Raw genomic sequence first — 6,751 nt, 5'->3', positions numbered from 1 at the left:
CTCAGACCTGTTCTGTAGCTTGTCTTTGACCACCTCAATCACCAAACCCTGCGCCACTCTTGCGGTCCTGTGTGAGCAGCTTCTGTGAATCTACAACAATTATGAAACCGTTTGAAAACAATAATGCTTAAATGCAAAGACTTAAGTATTATTAAACTGTTACCATTTTGCTGAATTATTTCCTTATGGGTAATTACTTCATTTCTTTATAGCTGCCCATGACCGATTGCCAGTTAGGCTTGATTCTACCCTGTAAGAAAACAGTTATGTGATCGGAAACTGTCCAAGGTGCCCACCACCTCTTTCCAACCTCTCAAAGCTTGTCATTTTTCTTCTTTTGGCCAGGGGAGTTCTTCATTTTAATTTAGTTTTTATTTTTAAATAAATATTTAGCTACAGTGATTTTGATGAAAAGCTCTTTACTGGCTTAATGGAGGATTTTTATGGGTCTATAGAACATCAGTGTCTTAATTACTACAAATGGGTAATAAACCCTTCCTCACGTATGAGGATGGGAAGCACACAGTGAGAGCCATTAGGAACAGTTGGGTTTCCACTGGATAACTCAGTCTAAAAAAAAGTAAATACTGCAAAAAACAGCCCAAGGGGTAGTCTCTGCAGAGCCATACAGCATAACTAATTTTTACAGAGGTTTTTCTCCCTGTTTTTTGGGCTGTGACAAAAGCAAAATATAAATTCATGCAGGGAATGAAATAGTGGTTCATTTGGTGGGTGCTAATTAATTCTCTGTGCTAGAGACACTTAACTCCTCAGATAAAAGGCCCTTGAATTTAGGAAGACACCCAGAGGGTACGGCTTCGGTGCCCCAGGGGATGTGCTGTGGATTCTCACCTGCATTTGTGTGTGTGTGTCTCTGTGTGTCTGTGTTTGTTTGTGTCTCTGTATATGTGGGTCCCTGTGTGTGTGTATGTGCCCCTGTGTATGTGTCTCTATGTGTGTGTCTCTGTGTGTGTCTGTGTGTCTGTGTCTTTGTGTCTGTGTGCATGTGTCTGTGTGTGTGTCCCTGTGTTGCCCTCCCCCCACTTCTAGATTCTCCATGTTCCATAATTTTCTCATTTATTTTCAAATGAGCTGGTTACAAAATCAAAACATTTTCTACTTCACCTCAGTTCCAGGCTTCACGAAATTGTCCCATTTTTCCCATTGAAAAAATGGGTCCACAATATGTAACCCAGGAGGACCACTCAGTCCTACATGATTCTTATATTTTACTCATCAGTTCACAAGTTGAGGCTTAAGTTTTGAGCCTCAAATAGGAACACATTTTCAATTCTTAAAAGGTCTAAAAAGTACAAAGGAGGAAATGAAAATTGCTTGATTCTACTCCCCTGACGTCTCTTGGTTAACATTTTGGGGTAGATGACTTTCAGGCTTTCAAACCTAGATTTTGTTCAGAGTTGGAATTGCATAGCACTCTCTCTCAGGACGTTATTAAACACACCTGATCTGTTTGGCCACATTCTGTCTTTTTCCTTTGGAGCTGTTCCAGGAGGACAACACAGTGTGACTCTTGGAGGTGCCTCCCACGACCTGCAACAATTTGCTCTTGGGACCTTTCAAACTGGTCCTCCCCGGGGTGCTCTTGGACGGGCATGAGATCCAGTTTGGGGAGAGTGAAGGAAGTTTCTCTCTGCTTCCTCTGGCTCACGTTCCGCAGCCTCTCACTCTTTTCCCTACTGTTTCTTGTCTGGGTGAAAACAGACCCTCCCATGGATATCTTTTCAATTAATACCCACGTGACACACCAGTGATGCGGACTCTTTCCACCGTGACTGCTGTAATTTTGTGTCTGCCAGGCCAACAGCCACCATTGCTTCTTTTAGTTAAATGATATTATTCTGACACCCTTTGTCACATGAAGGATCTTTATCCTGGGCAGCCCATTTATCTTCTCTCAACCTGTGGGCCACATCCTCTGCTCAGATAGTAACAGAAGGAGGGATCCACCCGCTACTGAGCGTCTGCGGTGTGCCAGGTGCAGGGGCGAGTGCTTAAACCATGCTCACTCAGCTAGTCCCCGCATCCGTCCTCGAGGTCCATGGTGGCATTGTGATTTGACAAGCGAGGCTCAGAGGGTTAAGGAATTTGCTTTGATGTGGCAGAGCTGGGGTTCCAACGCTGGTTTCTGGGATGCTGAAGTCTGTGAATTAATTAAATGGTCTCTCAACACCTGAAGGAACTTCCTAGACGGTAGGAAGCTTCCCGGCCATCCAGGCCTCCCCCTCCCACCAGAGGCAGAAATAGTGTCACCCAGTGCTCGGCTGTGCCCTCGAGGGCCCTTCCCCTCTGCTTTCATTCACTCCCTAGTTCCATTTTCTTCAGCAACGGCTGCTGAACAGCGCACTGAACAGCTAATCCCGTTAGGAGATGGTCCCTTCGCAGGGCAATCTTATCAGAAATCCCCCTGGAGAAAAAATTAGTATTAAATGTGGTTGAGGAAATCCTAATTCCAAATAATACAGCCTCCTTAAAACACACCCCTCCTGTGATGAGACCAGAAAGACCTGCCTTTCACCCTTGTCTTGCTAGTACTTCTTAGAGATTTTACCTTTACTGTAGAAATGATAAATACTTGGCTTTCAGTGTGAGATGAAATAGACTTGGGGACTTAGGACACCAGTCATGGTAACTAGAGGACACTGAGGTATTTCAGCACTACAATGGGGTCAGCACTGGCTTCGATGTTTAGTTAATAGATGATTGAATCTTGCATTTGGAAGCAAACTCCTGATGCCATCTAGTCTCTCCTGACAAAGAAGAGAGGATTCTGTAAGTTGACCTCCTTTTAGAAACGAACAGTCTTCCGAGTGGAGTTTCCTGGCTGGCACGTGTGTGTTGGCTGCATTAGGGGAGGTGGTACTGGTGTTTTTTCCTGGCATCATCGTTAGAGGGAGAACCAAAGAATCAGGTCTCTGCAGAACTACGGGGCTCCATGTGAACCATCAACCATCTTCCCATGATACATGGCAGCCTGCGTCTTTCAGCTATAAAATTGCAATGTTGTAAATCTGGAACGAGACAGGCAAATTACAAATTAGGCATTTTGTGCTATTAGCTGCAGATTTCGTGATAAATTCTGCACATAAAAAAACCCCTGCAATGGTTCTATCTATGAGAATTTGTACACACTCCATATATATCTTTCAAAGTGAAGACCAATGAGTAATGGTTTGGCCGAGCAATAAATACATAATGAAGCATCACCTTTGACCTTTCTTGCTTTCTATGAGGTCAGAGTTGGGATGGGTTATAAATCATGATTTATGCCTTTTAGTCTCTGGAATGTTTTTAAGGCAGACTTTTCACCCCACTGGTTTGATTTCGAGCAGTTTAATTATTCATCAACATATGGAACTTTCACTTCTTCAGTATCCTGTATAATAGATAAGTTTGTTTAATTTCAGATACAATTTGATTTTCAAGGTTTGGCTTTGTTTTTCCGCCTCAATGCATTATTTTGAATCTTTGCTTTTACTCTATTGCATTATAATAACTTTAATTGAAGATGTAGTTTAGTTGCAGTAAATAAAAACCTAAAAGACACATATATCCATGTGATCATAAACAATTGAAATAATAAATTTTTAAATAGAATTTTCAGCCATTTTCTTCACCAGATATAGCTTCTTCTGTTTTTCTTCAAAACTCAAACATCTAAATGCTTATAAGAGCTTTGGGGACTCAAAAACATATGTTTCACACACAATTATAATGAATTTTAAAATACTGCCTGACCTGATGGCACAGGCATTTGATGAAAGTAAGTTTTAAATGGTATTTCTTCATAAGATGATTGGTCAATAGTGAGAGGAGACAAACTGGTTTTGCTCCCAAAGGGGCAGCACGTTCTTTGGAAACGAGAGAGTGTGCAAGTCCCTCTTTACCCCAGTGACTGGCTTTAAATTTTAGGGTTGGTGGATGAACAGGACTGCGACGTATCCAACCGCTAACCTGCAGTAGTCACTGGTAAAGTGCGTGAGCCACCTTGCAGCGTAACTCGCTGCCGTGCCTGGACACTGGCAAGTGCTAATATCACTCGTCACTTCTGCTAAGTTGCTTCTGTGCCTCAGTTGCCTTCCTGCCGTTAGTGCCTCTAGGGAGGAAACAGCTGGCAACATACTTGAGAGAAAGCCCGAGCGCCTCACGTACAGGGTGAGAGACCTCTGGTCTCCCATAGTGTCCTCATGCCTGGAGAGTTTGTTCTCTAAAGATGAGACTATTCTAGCAAAAGTAGCATCACCTCATTGAGCACCCGAAGCAAGGGAGTAGCTTCCCTCTCCGGGTGCAGAGCTGACACTTAACCTCTGTCACTCTGACGCCTGTGTTCCTTGTGTGTCATCAGACTTACTTGTAGGGATGGACAGAGTGATGTTGAAACACCAGCATCCAGACCATCTGCGACCACGATCCCTGGGGCTCACCCTGCAAGTGTAGCCGGGCCCTGTCTTTGTGCCGAGTCAGCAGAAGTCCGTCTGACTCCGGGGGAGGCCTGAGTCACACATTTGTGCTGGAGCCAGCCTGTTACTCACACCTGAGGGCAGCCCTCCTGGGGCCACAGACTGTGAGCAGAGGACAGGTGGGTGTCTTAAGACAAATCTTCTCACACTGAAGTACAAACAAATTACCTGGATCTTTACAAATGCAAATTATGACTCACTGGGCCTGGGATTCTGCATTTCTTACTGGCTCCCAGGTGATGCTGAGGTCTGTGTACCACACTCTGAGTCACTAGGTCTTAAGTAACATTTCAGTGTGAGAACCACACGGGTAATCATATGGGTAGGGGAAGAAAAACGATGGCCATCCTGCTCTCCTTTCAGCCTCTCTGCTCAGTGAACACAAGTCCGAAATTTGCCTGAAACTTTCCCCAGCAGCTACAATACACAGTGACCTGAGAGAGGGGGGGGAGGGGGAGAGGGAAAGACAGGTGGGGGTGGGAAGGGCCACACTGAAGCGCATCACCTTTGATAACCTGTCCTTGGGAATTACGCTGCATCACTTCCCCTGAATTCTAAGTGATTGACACAGTTTCAAAGTTCTACATAGTTTTAAGGACTCTCAGTGTCAAGTGTCAACGTGAAGGTGTGTGGGGTGTGTTGTGTGTGGTTTGTGTGAGTAAATCTTGTGTGCTGTGTGTGTTGTGTATATGTGTGCATGTTGTCTGTGAGGGTGTGCTGTGTGTTATGTGTGTGTGGCTGTGTCTGGGTGTGGTGTGTTCTGTATGTGTATGAGCATGTGGCCACCTTTAGAAAACACACACTGACACAGCCTCTGGGTGACATTTACTGCCTTTTACACATATACCCTATTTATTTTCTCAAAGAGAACATCTTGCTTTAATAACCAGAACATCCCACAAATGAAGCAACTTTGATAAAAGGCCTTTTATAGGGCCTTAGAACCAAAGACTTGGCCAACATAGAATGTGTTTCTTTGTCCTGATCTCTGAGCCACTCTGATCGCTAATTAAAATTGAATCAAGCCCTTTCGAGACAGAACAAGACTTTGGTAACTGGCTGGCCAGACCACAAGTGGATTTCTCCTCAATTCTTCTCGATAGCACAGACCAGCAGCAAGTGAAGGGTTCGGGACTTCCTCCCTGACACAGTTACCAGGCCTTTGTGTTCAGTGGGATGTGTAATTTTGAGGGCTGGTGTTGGGTTCTAGCTGCAGGGCATGGCGCCAGCTGGAGTGTGGGCCTAATAAGCTCAGCTCCCCCTGCAGCCAGGCCACGTAAGGAGGGCGATAATAGCACTGCAAGAATGAAGACATCCATCAGGGCTGACAAATATCCGACACAGATTTTCTTTATGTTGCTATAGGAGCTCGTTAAACGTGATGGAGCTGCTAATAAAAATTCTTCGGTGGTCCTAATAAAATAGCGCTGAATGCCCGCTCTCCTTCCTTGTTAGGCGAGCAGGAATTAGAACTTTCGGTAGCTGATGCTGATTGTAGTCTGAGGAAACAACAGGCAATTGGACCAGTGTAGCTCAACTCAGTGGCATATTGGAACTGGAGGTGACTTGGTGGCCGCTTGCTCTGGTTGTGGTCTTGGCCCTGAGCCGCTTGCTTCGTCCTGTAGTTCAAGAGCAGGTGCCCAGAGTGAGCAGGAGAGACGAGGCAGGGCCCACTTTCCCTAGTGAGCCTAATATGTTGCTTTCATTACACATGGCCCCTAAGGCAGGTGAGCTTTTTCTCCTGGGGCTCAACAGAAGAGTGATCTGTCTCATGCAAGAGAATACTCCTTGCTGAGGAATTAGTGAGTCAGACATGGCAAGTGCCAGCTGGTGGCTCCATCGTGCTTAGGTTTGGGTCCCTCTCACCCAATTGCGCTGACCACAGAGCCTGCATGTAACAGGGCATCGCCTTGGTCCACACCTACTATATCCTGTTTTCCAGTGTCGGTGCCAGACCCTGGGGTGTGGGGCCTCCCGCTTCTCTGCCATTGGAGGGGCAGCCTCTTTGCCCAAGTCAGGAGACCATTGTCTACACAGCCATCCCTCCTGAGGTCTGGCTCATGCCCAGGGAGTCAGGGAGCAGGGTCTACTCCCTGAGATGAAGACTGTGACTGTTCCTAGGACCCGAAGACCCCACGCCCCTCCTGGTCAGGGGAACTCCTCCTCCTCTCCTTTCCCTCAAAGTGGCTGGCTCCTTGGCTCAGGGTGGCTTCCACGGAGTTGGGCTTTTGAAAAACAAAAGGAAGTGGAGATACCAGCCTGCTTCTGCTCGC

This window comes from Miniopterus natalensis, chromosome 15, assembly GCF_054644295.1.
Source record: "Miniopterus natalensis isolate mMinNat1 chromosome 15, mMinNat1.hap1, whole genome shotgun sequence".
Taxonomy (NCBI): Eukaryota; Metazoa; Chordata; class Mammalia; order Chiroptera; family Miniopteridae; genus Miniopterus; species Miniopterus natalensis.
The sequence above is the reverse complement of the archived record's forward strand: the minus strand, read 5'-3'. Positions refer to the sequence as shown.